At 43.0% G+C, this 17,980-nt stretch overlaps 1 protein-coding gene across 1 annotated transcript in view; it reads right to left on the reverse strand.

The window, feature by feature from the left end:
* The window catches only part of iglon5 (IgLON family member 5), a 136,669-nt gene that overhangs the window by 59,747 nt on the left and 58,942 nt on the right, over positions 1-17,980 (reverse strand). The gene's annotated exons all lie outside the window — the stretch shown is intronic.

Below are 17,980 nucleotides of genomic sequence, written 5' to 3' on the forward strand. Positions count from 1 at the left end.
GGGGATAAGGAATGGTGACCCGGACATCTGCTGTTAGTGATGTCACAAACATCCAACTCATAAAATGCAGCGACTTCATGATACTGAATCTCACTTTAAACTAAATTGAAAAGTTGGCAGCCCTGCTGGCTAGAAACGGGAAGCCTGCCTTTACCAACGTCTGTAATCACAACCCAATTTAAAGAATTTCTTCAAATTTTGAGCGGCAAATCTCCCGGTGTCATCTGAGAACTTGACAGGCGAAGCAGTCATAACTGTCCTCATCTCAGCATCTTTCTCCTCCCAAATACACTACTCATCTGCTCTCCCCCCATCCTAACCTCATCTTTTTACTCTCCTTTTGCCACCGTCTTTCAACCCCTTTTTCTCCTCTCCTATATACACTTCCCTACCTCCTTATCTTCCCACCTCCTTGCTCATCTCCCCTCCCCTGCAACGCCACAGCTGATCGTCTCCACTCTCTAATTCAGCAGCTTATCTGAGCATACAAGTTCCACAAAGCTCCATGATCCCTGTCACCTCGCAGCCCTCGTGGGAATCATGAGTCAGTGCTGCAGATAGATGATGGTGTAAGAGCCGGTTGGGGGGGATGAAGGAAGGTGGGAGGTTGGGAAGGTGACAGAAAGAGAGGTGGAGAAGGAAGGGGAGCTGCCGGGGGAATGCTGAGGAAATCGGAATACGAGGAGGAGGAAGGGAAATGAATGAAGGAAGTGCAGAAAAGAGGGCAAAGATAATAGAAATCTGAGGGGTCACAAATAAAATAATGGAAATGAAACAGAAACAATAGCATGCTGTTAGATTTGGCAGGATTAATCCATCTATCCATTGATTTTTCAGGTTTAGGACCTTTTAATCCACTCACCAATCCTTCCTGTCACATAAATTTTGTCACATAAAGCATAGATGCCATGAAGAAATTTTAAACAGGAGCAGAAGAGAAACAAAGCAGAGGTAGGTAATGGGTATATATTAAAAAAATATGGAGAGACGGAGAAGAAAGGGAGTGAGAGACACGGCTCCCCAGATAAAGACAGAGACAGACAGATTGTCGTTGTTAGAGATTTAGCACAGATGTGTCACACAAATCCTGATCTTTAGTCTGACAGGCACAAAGAACATCTCACTGCCACACACAGGCCCCCCATAGTCTTCCTCCTCCTCATCATCCCACCCTTTACGGCTCCCCTCTCCACAAGCTTCCCCCTCTGTTGTCACTTCCTCTCTGCCTCATTTCGCTTCACTCTATTCCTTGTTTTTTCCTTTTGCTCTGCATCATCTCTCCCTTTTCTCGTTTGCTTAGTTCACCCCAACCTTCTTGACTCAATTTCCGCGCTCTCCATCTGTCTCTTTCCTTCTACTCTTATTTTCTCATTTTTCGCTCTCCTACATTCTTTCGAGAGCGATGTTTCATTAAAAAGATTCAAAAGTCAGTTTCTACTGCCCCGTCTGCTGCTGCCCTCGTGGTCCCCTCTCTCTTTTTCTCCCAGTGTGTCACTCTCCTGGTGGAGTCTCCCTTGCCTCTCTCCATTAATGAATTTTGGGCACTTTGCAGCCACAGATGGTGCAGCAGGCAGCCGCTGGCGGCAGGGCCTTGGCTTAACAAATAGGGAATGGGAGAGAGAAAGAAAGACAGAGTGCTGCAGTGATACACCGTCTGCCATCACCTCTTTTAAAAAGAGAATAGAAACCAACACATCGCTGCATATGACCTCTCCCAAACCTCACTTTCTCCCATGTGGAGATACTGACATGCCCACTTCAGCCAGAAAGCCACTGTAAGCACAGACCACCCACTCTCTTTTAATGTATTTTCTCGTTTTGCTCTTTCCTCCACCGCTCTCACCGTCATGCTTTTTTTTTCTGTCAGTGGCTTTTTGGTTAATTGCAAAACCTTGTTTCTTTCTGGCAAGCTTGAAACCTCTCTCCCTGGAAGGGAGCCTTCAGGCAAGGAAAACAACCCTGAAGTTGTGCTTCTCTCCCCATCTTTTCAACCAGCACCACACCCTTATCTTTCTTTTTATTCAGCTCACACACCTTGCAAGATTCAAAGCTTGATTCATTCTGCCCTTGGTCTCCGAGAGCCTAAAAAGGCATCAAAATGGGTGAAGGCACCAGTAATGGGAGCATGCATGCTGTAGGGTGACGGGGGAGGTAAGGTTTGGAACAATTATTTGTTCAGTGAAAATACACTCAAGGTCTCAGTGAAAACTAAAATATAATTCCTGTGTATTACAGCTTGGATCTTTTGTAGTTTTGTCTATGATTTAGCAGTATTTGGAAAGTTACTTTTGAAATGTAATAGGTTACAGATTACCATGCATCTATTTTAATCACTCCATCAAAGTAATGTTAATTAAATTTGATGACATTTTGATCACTATTCTAACAAACTTTTTTAACTGGACAATAAAGCTGAATATTAGGCTTTATTTAGGAAACAGTCTATGCTAAAAGAAGGCATTCCTGCCACAGCTCAAGTTTCTTAGGTAATGTTTTTCATTCCATTCATTCACGTTGTTTCCTGTTTTACTTTGACACACATATCCTCTCATTTCAGATCACTTTACTTCCTGCCCCTGTGATGATGACTTCACCTGTGTCTGATTTTCTGTCCCGCCCTGATTAGCCTCACCTGCGTCTCTCTCGTTATCCTTCCCCTCACCAAAGTATTGAGACGCCGTTTACACGTTGCCGGCTATTTTCATAAACGGACATTTCACCGTCTCCATTTTCAAAAAGATCTTCGTTTACACTTACCCGTGTATACATACTCAAGAGCATGCCAAACCTGTAGGTGGCAGTGTAACGAGAAGCTCAAGCCTTCCATGTATCCATTATCACCATAGCAACATAGGTCGCACTTTTTACACAGGCGCAAGTTCCGGCGCATACTGTGACGTGGGCTGCCTATAACTCCGTTTATCTCCGTTTACCTCAGTTTACATGCAAACGCACAACTGGAGTTTTCCAAAATCTCCACTCTGGCCGGAGTTTTTAGAAAGACTTGTTTTCAGAGGAGAAATCTCCGTTTGCGTGTAAACGAAGGGCACAAACGAAGGAAGATGTCTCCGTTTATCAAAATCACCTCTCAGTGTGTCAGTTTGTCTTAGCTCCTTGTGTTGCCTGGCGTTCCAGCCTTTTGTTTCCCAGTGTCCTTCTCTTGTTTTTTGGTTGTAGCCTGTTGATTGCCTCTGCCTCTGCCTCATCCCTATTGGATTTGTGTGCCTCCACTGATTGACCTTCTGTGTACCGAACCTACCTTTTGACCTGTAAAGCCTGTGTTATTTTCCCCGTACTGTCTCCAGAGTGGTGCATTTGAGTTCACTCTCACCTGGTTCACCAGCTGTTACACATAATAACACTTTACTCAAAATATATATGTTCTGATGAAATCACCAACATTTTAATTAGGGACTATTATTTAATCACGTTTTCCCAGCAACTAACTGATTATAATTCTGTTTTTCATTCATTCATTCATCTTCTAACCGCTTCATCCTCTTGAGGGTCGCGGGGGGGCTGGAGCCTTTCCCAGCTGACATCGGGCGAGAGGTAGGGTACACCCTGGACAGGTCGCCAGACTATCGCAGGGCTGACACATAGAGACAAACAACCATTCGCACTCACATTCACACCTATGGACAATTTAGAGTTATCAATTAACCTAGTCCCCAATCTGCATGTCTTTGGACTGTGGGAGGAAGCCGGAGTGCCCGGAGAGAACCCACGCTGACACGGGGAGAACATGCAAACTCTGCACAGAAGGGCTCCCGCGCCCGGGATCGAACCGGCAACCCTCTTGCTGTGAGGCAACAGTGCTAACCACCACATCACCGTGCCACCCCATTCTGTTTTTTTTTTGTTTTGTTTTTTTAGTTACATGTTACTAGTTGAATGTAACTTATTTAATATCATGCTAATAATACCTAAATATCATGTAAATAATCCAACGCCTTTTAAAATTTCCGTTACTTTCCATTAACCCTTGTTTCTCCCTCTCCACCTCCCCACACTCATATGTTGAGTAAAGTTCACTCACCAAAAAATACACAGAACACACAATTAACAAATTTGACTGATTGCATTCTTCTTCTTCTTATTATTATTATCACATTTTCCAAATAAATAGCAGTACTATTGTTATTGAGTTTCGTTTGGCCACTATGATCGTGTAGTGAAAGTCTAATGTTGTGCCAGCCCAAATTGCAACACATACACATAAAAAACAAGCCTCTAAAAAAAATTACTGTAATATTATAAACAACTGAAACAATCTGAGACAGAAAAATCATTCTTTACACAGCATTCAACAAAGCATCTTATCTACATGTTAAGAGGGTACCCAAGGAGACTTGGCTTCACTTTAAGAGATAAGCATGTAAAAAGGGAGTCAACGATGTAAACCACATTATTTGGAGATTAAAAGTGAAAGTGAGCATATCCAAATTTACACTTTGGGTGAACTCCCTTTTCCCATATTTCAAATTCTCAGTGCATAACTTGTTGAGTGTAGTGTCATTATAACTGATAGGGAGGGCTCAAACGACAAAAATTAGGCCTGCTAAACCGAAATGATCCTTTGAAGACGCACCTCCTGCAGTTTGCTGTCGTGCTGAGCTCAGGTGTAAGCACCGGGCGGGCATGTTTGATTACCTTTGCCCAACCCTCTACTTTTTCATCATACAGAGAATACTGTAAATACAAGGACATCAGAGAGAGGACTGTGTACTCAGTGTATCTTGTGTGGGCGTCCCTATATGGTCAGCACATCCTGAGGTAACACTGAATGATTTATGAATTCTGGGAGATTTAACAAGCTCAAAAGGTACGGCTCTACACTACACTATGGCAACCTCTATAGAGAGCTATGTATAGTACCAATGGGCATATAGGTTAATTGTGCTAACTCAAGGGCGTCCCAGCTGTGGTCCACTTGAGAGTTGTGCCATTATACATTTTAAGGCCAAGCAATCCTTCCTCCCAAAGCTTTCCTCCCCTCTTTCTCCCTCTCTTCTATGATCCCTCTTTCCCCTGAAAACAAACTGCCTAGTCATCATCATCATCTCCCTTGACAATGATGGTTGCTTTGGGTGCCCCAGGTGAAAGCTGTTCTCCCACGCAGAGGTCAGAAGTTCAAGTCCTCTGTCTACTCACAAACTTTTTGGGAAAACGGGCAACATCACCTTGCTATGCTTTTGTACTCTTGACATTTTAGACAAAGTACATGTGATAAAAAAGAGGGGGTGAAAAAATGCTGGACTCAGGGGTTTTTCTGGATGTTCAGGGACACAACACACAGTATTGCTGTAGACTTGAAGTTATAGCTGTTCCCACTGGTGTTACATGATTTTCTGCAATCCAGGAAAAAAAATCTCACACTTTTTCTGGAGGTGTAATGGCTGCGTGCTGAAACATTAACAAACATATTATATAATAATGTATCTAATTTGTTTTGTAATAATTGTCTCACATGTTTTTACACCTTTTTAGGAAAATATCGCTTTTATTGTGCAGCTTCCTTTAATCATTTATCCAAACCTGAGCAAGCTGAGCAGTGGGCGACGTGTCATGGATACAATGTTCTACTGCAGTATATGTAATTTACATAATGATAGTGATGTGATATAATACAAGATGCATTTAAAATGTCCTTTTCAAAACAGAAGATATTAGACTTGGAAGTGAAAGATCAGAACAAACAGAGTGTATGATCCACAAAATAAAAGTTGTGAAGAGAAAGCCAAAGAAGACAAGGGATGTTAAAATGGTTTTACTGTAAAAAAAAAAAAAATGCACATTGATTCTGATTCTCTGAGGCTTGATAACAGAAATAACAGATGGAAATGTCTGTGTCTGGCTAATCCTGTGCAAAAAAAAAATGTATAGCATTCTAATTCAACTGGGGTTGCAATGGTATGAGATAGATTATATATATTGTATATAATAACAATAAAAACAATAAAGTTAATTTGTATAGCGCTTATAAAGACCAACGTTACAAAGTGCTTTACACATAAAACCACAACAATAAAACACACACACAGGAAATAACTTGTTAGAACAATCGATAATTAAAACCCATAACCCAAGGAAAAGCATGAGCAATTAGTGAATTTAAAATTAAAATAGAGCAGTGCAAGACTTAAGTGCAATGTCAGAAGTAAGGTACAGCGTTACTCACTGGTTAAAAATAAAAATAAATCTAAAAATTTAAATGAAAGGATGTGTAAAAAGTCTGACAGGTAGTCGTGTATAAGCAGGTGAGATATTTGTCTGGTTGCATTTTTGGTCAGTGGTGTAGATAAGCAAGTGTACATCACATGATAACTGTTAATTTTCAAGCCATGGCAAACTGTGAATCTGCTATATGGACTGCACTTGTATAGAGCCTTTTTAGTCTTTCGATCACTCAAAGTGCTTTTACAGCACGAGTCACATTCACCCGTTCACACACATTCACACACTGGTTGCCGAGGCTACCATACAAGGTGCCACCTGTCACAAGCTCTCACACACTGATGGAACAGCCATCAGGAGTAATTTGGGGTTCAGTATCTTTGACATGCAGACTGGAGGAGCTGGTGATCTTCTGATTAGCGGATGACCCGCTCTACCACTGAGCCACAGCCGCACAATAGTGCTACGACCCTAAATTACACTGCTGATTATTTTCACTGTTGAGAGACGTGCTCTTTTGTCAATCAATGAATAAAAGTTTTAAGTTTCATCCAGCTGGTTGTGTGTAAAGGTAACACTGTAAAATAATAACACATTTTTCACAGATGGCATTTTGACATTTTGAACACTATTGGATCCACCGTCTGAGAACCCTGTCACCCCAGGGACTGAATATAGATTATTGTATGAAATGCTTTCTGTGATGTTGTTTAATTATTAGGTATACAGTCAAAGTTCTTCATGATGTTCATTTAGAGCTGGTGCCTCAACTTTTGTTATCTATCTATAAGTAATTTTGTATTTTAACATTGTTGAATATGGTAAAAAAAAATGTGGTAGAATAAGTAGTGGCTGTTGTCATTTGTTTTAATGACATGTGATTGGCTGTAGCTCCTGATAACATTTAGGTTTAAAGGTATTGATTTATTGAGTGCCTCAAAAAGTGTTTCTTTGCTCAGCCTAATGCTGTGGCATGATTATCTAACCACTGTCAGCTGTGTGACTGTGATTTGCTCGACCCAGTGGTGCAGCATGCTCACCTAATCATCATCAGGTGTGTAACAAAGGTGTGGCCTATATAACAGCTCAGTGTAGCTGTGTCTCAGTGTGCTTGTTGATCTTGAAGAAGGCCTAAAGGCTGGAAGGTCATCAGGATGAAAGAAATGCATGTGGAGCCAGAGTGTGTGACACTACAATCAAGGCATTTTGACATGTCACAGTGCAACAACACAGGTGTAAATAATAAAATTAATGATGGCTACCGTTCATTTAGCTGCTTTGATTTCAGGATCCTTGTGTCCTGCATGCTTGTTCACTGTCAATCTCACTGGAGACCTTGGATAGAACAGTGTTCATTTACTTTGACAAGCCAAAATGTCTGCTGCGAGAAAGGCCTAATGCGTTAGCTTGCATTACGAGTATATGGATGTATTGAGGGTTGGCCACTGTGAGAGTCAAAGAGAACATAAGCACATAATGCATGAACAAATTGTGAAAACACAAGAACAGATTTAAGAGGAGCCCTTTGTAAACAATATGTATATCCACATACATACATCACATTGCTCAGGCATGAAAGACAACCTGCTAATAGGTGACAGTGCTAGAGCTCTAACCCCACGTCAGGAGTAACAGAGCAACACATCCACACACTGCACTTATAAATAGCTTTTATGCAAGATTAGGCAAGGGCTAAAAAAAAACAAAAAACAGAAGTGAAAATAGAAATATGATGGCATCTTAGTGACCAGACGTCCTGGAGCGGAGTGAATACAGACAGGTGGAGGGTTTAGCAAAAGCAGAGAATAGAGGCAAAATGCCCATTACAAATTTCCATACTCAAATATTTTCAGATCAGCCCTAAAACCCAACAATGCTCACTTTACAGTGATAGAAAACAAAGACACATCTCCACATTTGAAAAGTTGAATGATTTAAGCAATTTATGAGGAATCAAAGTTGACAAAAAGTAGTGATATTAAAGAAATATCTACCTTGGTAAAGAAGGTTAAGCAACATCTCTAACCAGCTGACTAATCTCTATCGCCTCAGGATATTTATCTTCATATTCCTTGAATCTAAACTGAACTAAACTCTGTTTCATCCAATAATGAGAAGAGATGATGACCGTACTTTATCTCCTCTCTCGCTATTACTAACACATCACACTCCTCACTCACTCATACAGTCCTTGTCCCTTCTTCTATCTCCCTCCCAGAGGAATAAACAAACCACAAAACAAGTTTGCTCCAACTTTTTTTTTTCTCCTATTCATCTCTCATCATTGCTCTTCCCCTCTCTGCTTCTCCCTCTGTCGTTTTCTCATTCGCCATCATTCCCTGAGGTAGGCGGCGGTGCGGGGGAAACTGACAGCCATCATTGCATCGTTTGTCGGCTCGGCTGCTAATCTGCATGGCGTTAATAATTGATTGAAGCCTGCAACCACAGATCTATGATGGACTCTCTCCCCCTCCATCTCTCTCTCTCTCTCTCTCTCATTCGTTCCATCTTTTCTCCTCCGCCTCTAAATATACTCCCACTTCACTTCCCCCATGCTATCAAAATGCATTTTTCTAGCATTTTTCTTCATTCTCTCTCTCTTGATGAATCTACTGAACCATCCTAATTCTTTTCTCACACTCTCAGTCTCCCTCTCATACATGCACAAACACACTTTGTGCCCTCCTCTCCCTCACTGTGAAACCTTTACATCTCTGTTTCAGCTTTTCATCCACCTGTTCAGTTTTTCAGATGAGCCTTTTCAAGTTGTTCAGCTGTCTCTGTCTTGTGAGGTGGCTTTATGTGCTTTATCCTTCTCCAACAAACAGCAACTGAACAATGCTGTGTCAATGCCTCGCCACCTGTCCTACTGTAGGTAGCACCACATTAGACACATACAAGGCCGTGCGTGCACACACGAACACACATGCGGGCGCGCATGCAATTTTTTACTTGACAACATAATCCTGCCATGCTGCTGTCTGTGATTTATGAGACCCAGTTAAAAGGATGTGAGGGTTCTCTCTTCCCTTCACCTCTCCCTCTCTCTCTTTCTTTATATCTCCAAGGTGTGTGTGTGTGTGTGTGTGTGTGTGTTGTGAAAGAGGGGGAGCATCTATAAGAGGCGCAGGGCGAATCAAGTCACTTGTGTCCCCCTGTGATTTCTAACCACAAGCTCTTGCACCAAAGTACTGCAGTGCTCATCACTCACCTGCCCAGTATGCATTCGCACACACATACACACACATACACACCTGCCCGAATGCATGTGCACTGCAAAAAACATAGACACGTCCCTACACACTCACTGAAACATGTAATGGAACGCATATCCAAAATAGGGCTGCACAATATTATATAAAAAGGCCATTGTGATAATTTCTTTCTCTGCAATATATATTTGCAATCTAAAGGAAATACAGAAATGATCACAGGTGACTTGAATAGCTCTGTTTGGAAATAATAAATAATTCTAGTATTGGTGTGATTTTGTAGGTGAGTGGATCTGCAGAGGAAATAGTAATAATAAGAGAAGCTGTGAAAATGACTTTTTACTCAGAAGACTTTTCAGAGGGGGAGGAGGGGGAAATTAGGTATTTTAATACACTGGCTGACTCACCATGACACCATTGTATTCATATAATACTCTTCGACTAATCCAGGCTAAAGTCAATGATCTCACATGTCATATTAAAAATGTGCTGCTTACCCCAAATTAAGAGGGCTTCCTTAAGTCGCCGCCATCATGTCCCTCACTCAGTTTCAGGTTTTGGTTGACCACTAGTGAGGTTTGCTTTGGTTGTATATCAGACAGACTTCTCTTAATTAATTCATTCATTCCTTTTCAGTAACTGCTTATCCTGCTGGGGGTCATGGGGGGGCTGGAGCCTATCCCAGCTGACACTGGACTAGAGGTGTGGTACACCCTGGACAGGACGTTAGACTATTACAGGGTTGACACATACAGTAGAGACAGACAACCATTCACACTAACATTCATACCTATGGGCAATTTAGAGTCACTTTTTAACCTAACCTGCATGTCTTTGGACTGTGGGAGGAAGAGTCCCCGGAGAAAACTCTCACTGACATGGGGAGAACATGCAAACTCCACACAGAAGGGCTCCCACACCCCGGGTTTGAAACAAGAATATTGCAGTGAGGCGACGCGACATGTTAGTGTTCATTTTTACCTTTCCGAAGCTCCGAGCCATACTTGGGAGACCGCTGGTTTCTTCAGGCTATCTCACTTAGCTTTAGCCTGGCTTGTAGCCAGGGGTGTAAATATAGACAGTGCAGGCAGTATGGTTGCACTGGTGCCCATGGGATTGTTGGTGGGCTCGCTCTTTCTAGAGCAGAGAAGAGGCCCTTGCGAGTGCTTGAACTTAGCACCTCAGAAATACATCTGTATCCGAAGAACTCAGGTTAAACTGCAAATGCTGTCATCTGTTATACTGTATACTCTATATGCCCTCGAGAAGGCCAACCCATCTCCATCAATGTCTCTTTGTTTTCTTTTGTGGAAGTCAGTAGCAATCTATAATCTAATGAACATTTTTTCATTTTATTTAGTATTTTGTCTCATACAGATTTGCAGTGATGAGTGCTAAGTAATATGTATGTTGATGTTGTCCAGCATCAGGTCTCTATTTGATCATGTGACGATACAATAAACTATATGGTCGCTGTTATGACGCAAAATCTGGTACTAGGCCCTGTCATAATAGCATGCACTGGGGCCTCTCTCAAACTACCGTGTGCCACTGCTTGTAGCTGATGAGAAGCTTTTACAGTCCTGCAACTATGCGGTGAAGAATGGTCGGGAGACGTGGTGATAATGTTGCATTAAACAGATCCATTATAGTTGTTATACTGAAACCTGAGCCTACCTGGACACTTTCTGCTGAGTACTGTAGCTTAGAAAAAGCATGCACTTCATTGAGTATGCGGCACCTGGTTAGGATACTTTTATGCACACATGCACTTCTGATAAACATTGTAAGACTGCACCGTATACACATCTAATCTGTCTTAAAGGTTCAGTGTGTAGGTTTGAGGGGGATATATTGGCAGGAGTGGAATATAGTATATTAAGAATGTTTTCATTGGTGTAGAATCACCTGAAAATTAAAATCATGTGTTTTCATTTCCTTATAATGAGCTGTTTATATGTACATATGAGCAGGTCCCCTTCCACGGAGTCCTCTGTGTTTCTACAGTAACCCAGAACAGACAAACCAAACACCGACTCTAGATTTTTTGACATTTTTTCGTCAGCATTCATAGTTCACCTACACGCTTGGCACACAGGAGACGATTCAGTTGGTTGCAATCTGCAGCCTTCCCCACTAGATGCCACTAAATCTTACACACCAGACTTTCAAAAGTTTTCCTTTTGTATTAAGCAGCAGAAAAGTTGTAACATGGCATGTTTGATCTAATTTGCCTTACTTGACTTGCACATTCGGCAATGCCACAATTGCACATGCACACATCACAATGTCGATATTGAAACCATATACCATCACTGCAGGCTGGCCTGCTGTTCTTTATGTACAAAGGTTGTTACCCCTTGTCCCAGACCCAGCAGTATGGAAAGTAATTAAACTGATGGCATAAGTTAATGGCTTTTATTCATAACAGAGTATCTCTACACTGTGGTATTAGTACTTCTTCCACGACTGTTTGCTCACTAACAAGTATCTAAAAATGTATGTCTTCATTTATTATACCAATACTGAGGCACTGCATCAGCAGTAGTATATCAGACAGTTTCAGGACATATCAGATTTACATGATGTCTTTTCCAAAATAAACATCTGTGTTTAATGAAATCAGAAACTAACTGACAGAGAGCAAACCTGGGGCAATATAGTATTCTACTGGAATATAGTACTGGGTTTGAGCATCTCCAGTCAATCATGTGCACTGCACCTGATGGCTACTTAAAGGCAACAGGATGCATACTTAATGTGAGGACATAAGAGGGACTGAATAGCTAATTCCTGCCCTGGGGCCTGCTTGCAGGTTAATATCGCCCCAGTTTAGCATTTTCCAATGTTTTTTTCCTGCTGCAGTATTTCGCAGCTACACAATTGATCTTATCCCTACACAAAGATACACTTAGCACATGTATGTTTCCTGCACTCAAACACACACCCCTACCCCAGAGACATACATTCATAATAATGTCTTAAGGCAGCCATCCATAGCAACATAAACACATTTAGAGGAATCTAAGCAGCAGGAGATGCTGTGATGTGTGTTTGTATGTATGTGTGTGTTTGTGTGTGTGTGTGTGTGTGTTGGAGCATGGTGTGCATGGGGGCTTGGCTGGGGCCAGAGCTTTGGCAGAAGCCAATCTGCCCAGGCTGTTAGTCACGACGCTGTGACACCCCCAGCTCCCAGGCACTGCACGGGTCATTAAGGAGCAGCAGCACAGCCGGAGGATGACCGCACACATGAGCACACTAAGACACACTGGCACACATAAGCACAGAAACACAAAATATTGTGTTTGTTGTATCTATCTGTGAGTCCCCTTAAACCACCCCACCAGGGTGCTGATATACAGTACAGCTCATGACAGACACACACACACACACACACACACACACACATGCTACTTCAACTACCATCCACAGGGGGAGCCAGCATGGCACGAGTCAGCCAAATGGGAGTCATCTATTCAATTACTTAATTAAATCCGGAGCCCCAAAGGGCCTGGGAGACTCAGGAGGAGGCTAATTGAGAGGACGGGCTCGTCGCCGCAACCTCAGTGTTGCTCTGCATCCTGACCCTTGCCACTGCATGTTACTGAGGCCAAACAGGGCAGCGAAGGGACAGAGCCCAAGATATGATCTCCAGGCAAAACAGAGTCAGAGCCAGAGGGGTCAGAGCTGGATGAATCGATGAGATAAGTGGATTAGAGCTGATTTTTGCTTCCATAGACTTAACTTTGAACCTGAGGTGGGGTAGCAACAGGGTAGATAATCATGAATAGTTGGTGTGGCTATATATCTCCATTGAGACCCCCAGAGAGTGGTTGTTTACCATTGCGAGGGGGAAAAAGCCATTTTTATGACCCCATTTTTGGACTTTAATTGCGCTGATCTATAGGTGTAATAAAAGAAGCTGAGAAATAATCAGTGTCCCAGGGAGTGTTGAGTGGTTTCTCGGCCACCAAAGTGAGATGTTCCCCACCCGGAGGCGAAAGTTGTTTCTGTTAAGGGCAATGAAGGAGGAGGGAAAAAAGTTAAATGGCTTTTAATTAAATTTTAATCAAGAGATAATTTTCCTTTCCTCAAACCGGTTAGGAGGAAGAGATGGATAGACCTGAGTGGAAGGCGAAAAAGGAGCCCCATGGCCGTGATGGATTGGATGTTTAAACCCTGCAGAGAGACCATCACTGGTGTCTTGTTAAAATTTAATCGAACAGTTGATTCTCAATGAAGCTGCCAGATCTTAAAAGAGATGAAGTCGCTATAAAGGTGAAATTCTTTAATCTGGCTTTCCCCTTCTCATCTGAGGATAGTCTCAAGGGGAAACCGGCTGTCAATATTTTGTCTTTAACATCAGGTCAAAGTGGGACAGATCTTTGTAAAAATATTTGTGAATGAATATAATTAATGTTGTAGTCCTTTCTGAAGCTCAGACATTATTGTGGATAATGTCACCACCTTCTGTACTGCCAACACCTTTGTATGGCCACCAAAAATGCCCCGACCTTTAAGCAAAGCCTGGTACTCAATACGACTTTATTACTTTATTGACTTGGCTGGCTTAGCAGTGCACAGTAGACATTTCATCCCGAATGCCAGACTGCTGATGTCATAGCTGCCTGGGAAGCTGGACCCATCGTCATGAAACCATAGAGCCATGTAATCATCTAGACCCCTCAACTCCCCCTCGCTTTGCTCCACTCTCTGCTCTTTATGAGGTGCTTGGTGGGACGGGCAGGCTGCATTCTGGCCTGAAGCCTGACCACAACATTACATTCCCCTCACTGATGTGCTGCAATATAAGAAAACACCACCAGTAATCACATTATCATATTCACGCAGCATCTGTGTGACTTATAGGGGAGCAGTGACTAGCTGCGAGCTGGATGTTGCATTGGATTACATTTCGGCTGAGTGTTTCCTGCCGTTACGGCTGGCTATTACTATTATCACCTTCCTAGCTAAGCAGGATGGGAGCGCAGCAGCACATAAAGTGAAAATGTCACAGGGGTTTTAGTGGGTAGGAAGAGGTTTGGAGGGGGAGTGTGGTAAAGAGGCTCCGGTGCACGGGGCAGAGTGTGTTTCTGACATGGTGTGTGACGAGGGGCATCGCGCCGACCCCTGCTCATGAATAAGACATGGGCTGAGAGGGCCGCCGGGGTGCCCGCTGTCCATTTGCCATTTGCACGCTTGGCCAAAGCCATGGAGGACGACTGGTGAGGGAGTGCTGTATGGAGCCGCTCTAGGAATACAGCATGGATATACAGAGTACACAGAGGAGACTGCTGCTTGCAGCTGTGCCATTTGTGGATTGAGGTTTTGAGGTCTACTACACTACCATAATTAATGACTGGCTTGTCTGATTACATGGGCATGAACAGCATGTCAATTTGATTGTATTTTTAAGGGAAAGCATCTGGGATTCTGACTTGTATGTCTCCAGGTCTCTACATCACTCTCCTGCTGTAATGGGATCACATAGGAAAAACAATACAAAACGCTGCATATTCGTGTTCAGAGTGTGCCAAGAATGTGACATCAGGCTAAGGTAGAGAAATAGCTGCAGGGGAAGATTGAGAAATGCAGTGCAGTACATCTCTAGTGCTTACTCTGGATACAGATATTTGCCTTTATCATTTCCAAAGTTGGCCTTGAGCTCACAGATCAATGCCTTTTAACGATTTCCGATAATGATGCGGTCACAGCATTTGCAAATTCAATACGCAGGAAGACCGCTGAAAATTGCATGGAAATCTGAATGTTGAGGTAGCTTTTGGAATTAAAATAAACCAAATCATTATATCGCTTCTTAAGCCCGGGCTGGTGAACCAGAAATGGTTAATGACTTTCATCCGAAACGCATCCGACCCATCCCCCCATGGGAGGTCAAGCTAACATCGATCCATCCCCCTGCTCTTTCTTCTTTTTCTCTTTTTCTTCTGCTTTTCCACCCGACCAAGGCAGATGGAAATCAATAGAAAATCAAGGAAACAGCCGGAAAATAAGTTGGTCGTGAAATGTTCCACACTGAACTTTTACTTCAAAAGGAACTTCTGAAACAGAGGGAAAGACGGACACACCAGTCACAAGAACTTTGAAGCCCGGGCCTTGTGGATGTGAAGCAGCAAATTGAGGTGAAGAGTCAGAGGGAGGATGCTGGCAGCTCAGATAGAGGATAAGAGGTCAAAAACACTACAGATGAATGGGACAAATAACTGCCGTGCTGTTAACACAACCTGACACCTGTACAGAAAGGCTAACCCTTGTTCAACATGGCTGTTTTTGACCATCCTCTGGACAAAGGCTTGTTAAAGGGGTCTGATGTTTTTCAGCTGGCTGTTTGGACAGGAGTATAATGACTGGAAACACAGCACCAGTTATGCCTCCCCTGTCTTTCTTCTGGAGTTCTGATTGGAGCCTGTGCAATCCTCCCGTACAACAGTGTGAAGCCTGCCTGCTCTCCTCAAGGCTTGCTCAAATGTAAACAACTCCAACTGGTTGACACAGCCCTTAACCTCCAAGCCCAAGGGTCTCCTCAAGCTTTTAATACACCTTTCAACTGAAAAATGTGTATTTCAGGAGGCAGCAGGATAGTTCACGGGAGCTGTTAACCACTGACCTTGTGGCTCACAGTGCCTGTTAGCAGATTGACATGTCTAACCCAACTACACTAAGCCAAACAAATTAGACAATAAAGCAGGCAAAGGACTGGAGGCACCCAGCTGAATGCACCAGCCACAACAGCCTCAGTTGGGTACAGTGGAGAAGCCAGAAAAGCAGCTGTGGCCCATACTAAAATATCTCTTATAATGAAGTGCTGAAGTCCAAGGGAAGACTATTTGTAACAAAAGCTGGGATTGATTGGGTCTGTCTAGACAAACCTGCAGCAAAACAAACTCAGAAGTACCACAGTCTGCAAATCAAACAGCCCACATTTTGCCAAACCACTCAGCTTTTTAACCCATACGTACAGCAAAGAGAAAAACAAATCTGGCTCAGTGTGCAAACAGTTGGCTTAAGAAAATTGCAACTCAAGTCTTTCAGCTGATCTGGAAAATATTGCTCCAGCGTAGTACAACATTAGAGGACATGAGACTAAATGACAGAGTTAGCCATTAGCAAGCAGTAGGCATTCATTATGTAAGAGATATGTATTTAATGAGATCACACTACATGGCTGCTACATGCTCAAGGAAGAGGACTCAGAGTAGTAGAAAATGGGTGTTCATATCATAGCCTTTAATTAGAGCTGAGTGGAAAACATCTAGAGGCCTGGGAAGCTTGCTCAACGGGGACTTGGGTTGGATGGGAGCAGAGGAAACAGATGAAAAATATCAAGAAACAATTGGGTTGGGAAAAAAAAGTAAGAAGAAAGAAACTGAGGCGATAATTGCGAACAAGTTGGAGAAGGGTAAACTGCTGTTGGAGGATTGATGGAGAAGGTGGAGGTGTAATACAACAAAGGGTCCTAGCACTGTAGGAGGGAGAACTTTGGTACAGTAGGTAATTAAAGGTGATAAAAGCGGACTCTTCTAGGTGAGGAACACAATGAAAGAAGGAAGTGGATGGGAATAGATTGAGGCGCGGAGGCGCACAGATGGGGGTGGGGACAGGTGGCAGGGTTGGTGATATGGTGTGGTAATTGGTTGGTAGGCAGCTAGGCTGAGCCTATTTCTGCACTCTGTGGCAGTTTAAGGTGTGTGTGTGTGTGTGTGTGTGTGTGTGTGTGTGTGTGTGTGTGCTGCAAAAGGGAGGGAGAATTGATCATCAGATTTGTTCATTCCTGTGGAAAGGCTGGAGGCAGGACAGGGTACCAAGGGTCAGAAGAATTGGGCTTGTCTAAGTCCGATCAAGGGAGAACAAAGGTAAACAAGGGAGACATGGAGCAAGAGAGAGGGAGAAAAAGTAGTAGAGGGAGTGTGGAGATGAAACATAGGGAGGGAAACAAGCCACAACACAGAGAGAAAGAGAAATACAGACTCATGGGAGGATTAGGGGAGGAATGCAGTGGTGGAAAAATAAGAAAAACTCATTTACAGAAGCTGGTCGGAGGCATCTTCAAAGTTTTGGAGTCGATCACAGAATTTCAAGTTAGCCAGCCAGATTTCAGCTAACTCCCTCCGAAATGCATGGTCCACTGAGAGGAAGACATCTCCTTCCATTCAGGTGGCAAAGACAGCTGAGGCGCATTATGGGGTTGCAAAAATTGTATGCCCAAGTCCAACTCACTTCAATCTTTCCTGTCCGAATTATAACTCTAAATAGGGCAGTACTGCTTTGACATTTTTTTTTTAGCTTTCTCCCAGAAGGGCAGAGGAATTGGAGTGCTCCAGCAGAGCTTACTGTGTGATGAAGATTGAAGTGTAAGTCCATGATGAAAAAAGCTTTTTCTTCCATAACCCTGGCCACATGCCTCAGCAGTCCTTGCTCAATCTGCAGTGCTTACATAAACTGTCAGTGTGCAGCATTATCAAGAATCCCCAATGTCTACTTCTGTTGCAAGTGCAATGTTTGATTCCAACCTTCACAAATATTGTCGGCTCACACCAAGACACTCTACACTTTACCTCGAGAGCCAGCTG

The sequence above is a fragment of the Epinephelus fuscoguttatus genome, linkage group LG8, assembly GCF_011397635.1.
Source record: "Epinephelus fuscoguttatus linkage group LG8, E.fuscoguttatus.final_Chr_v1".
Taxonomy (NCBI): domain Eukaryota; kingdom Metazoa; phylum Chordata; class Actinopteri; order Perciformes; family Serranidae; genus Epinephelus; species Epinephelus fuscoguttatus.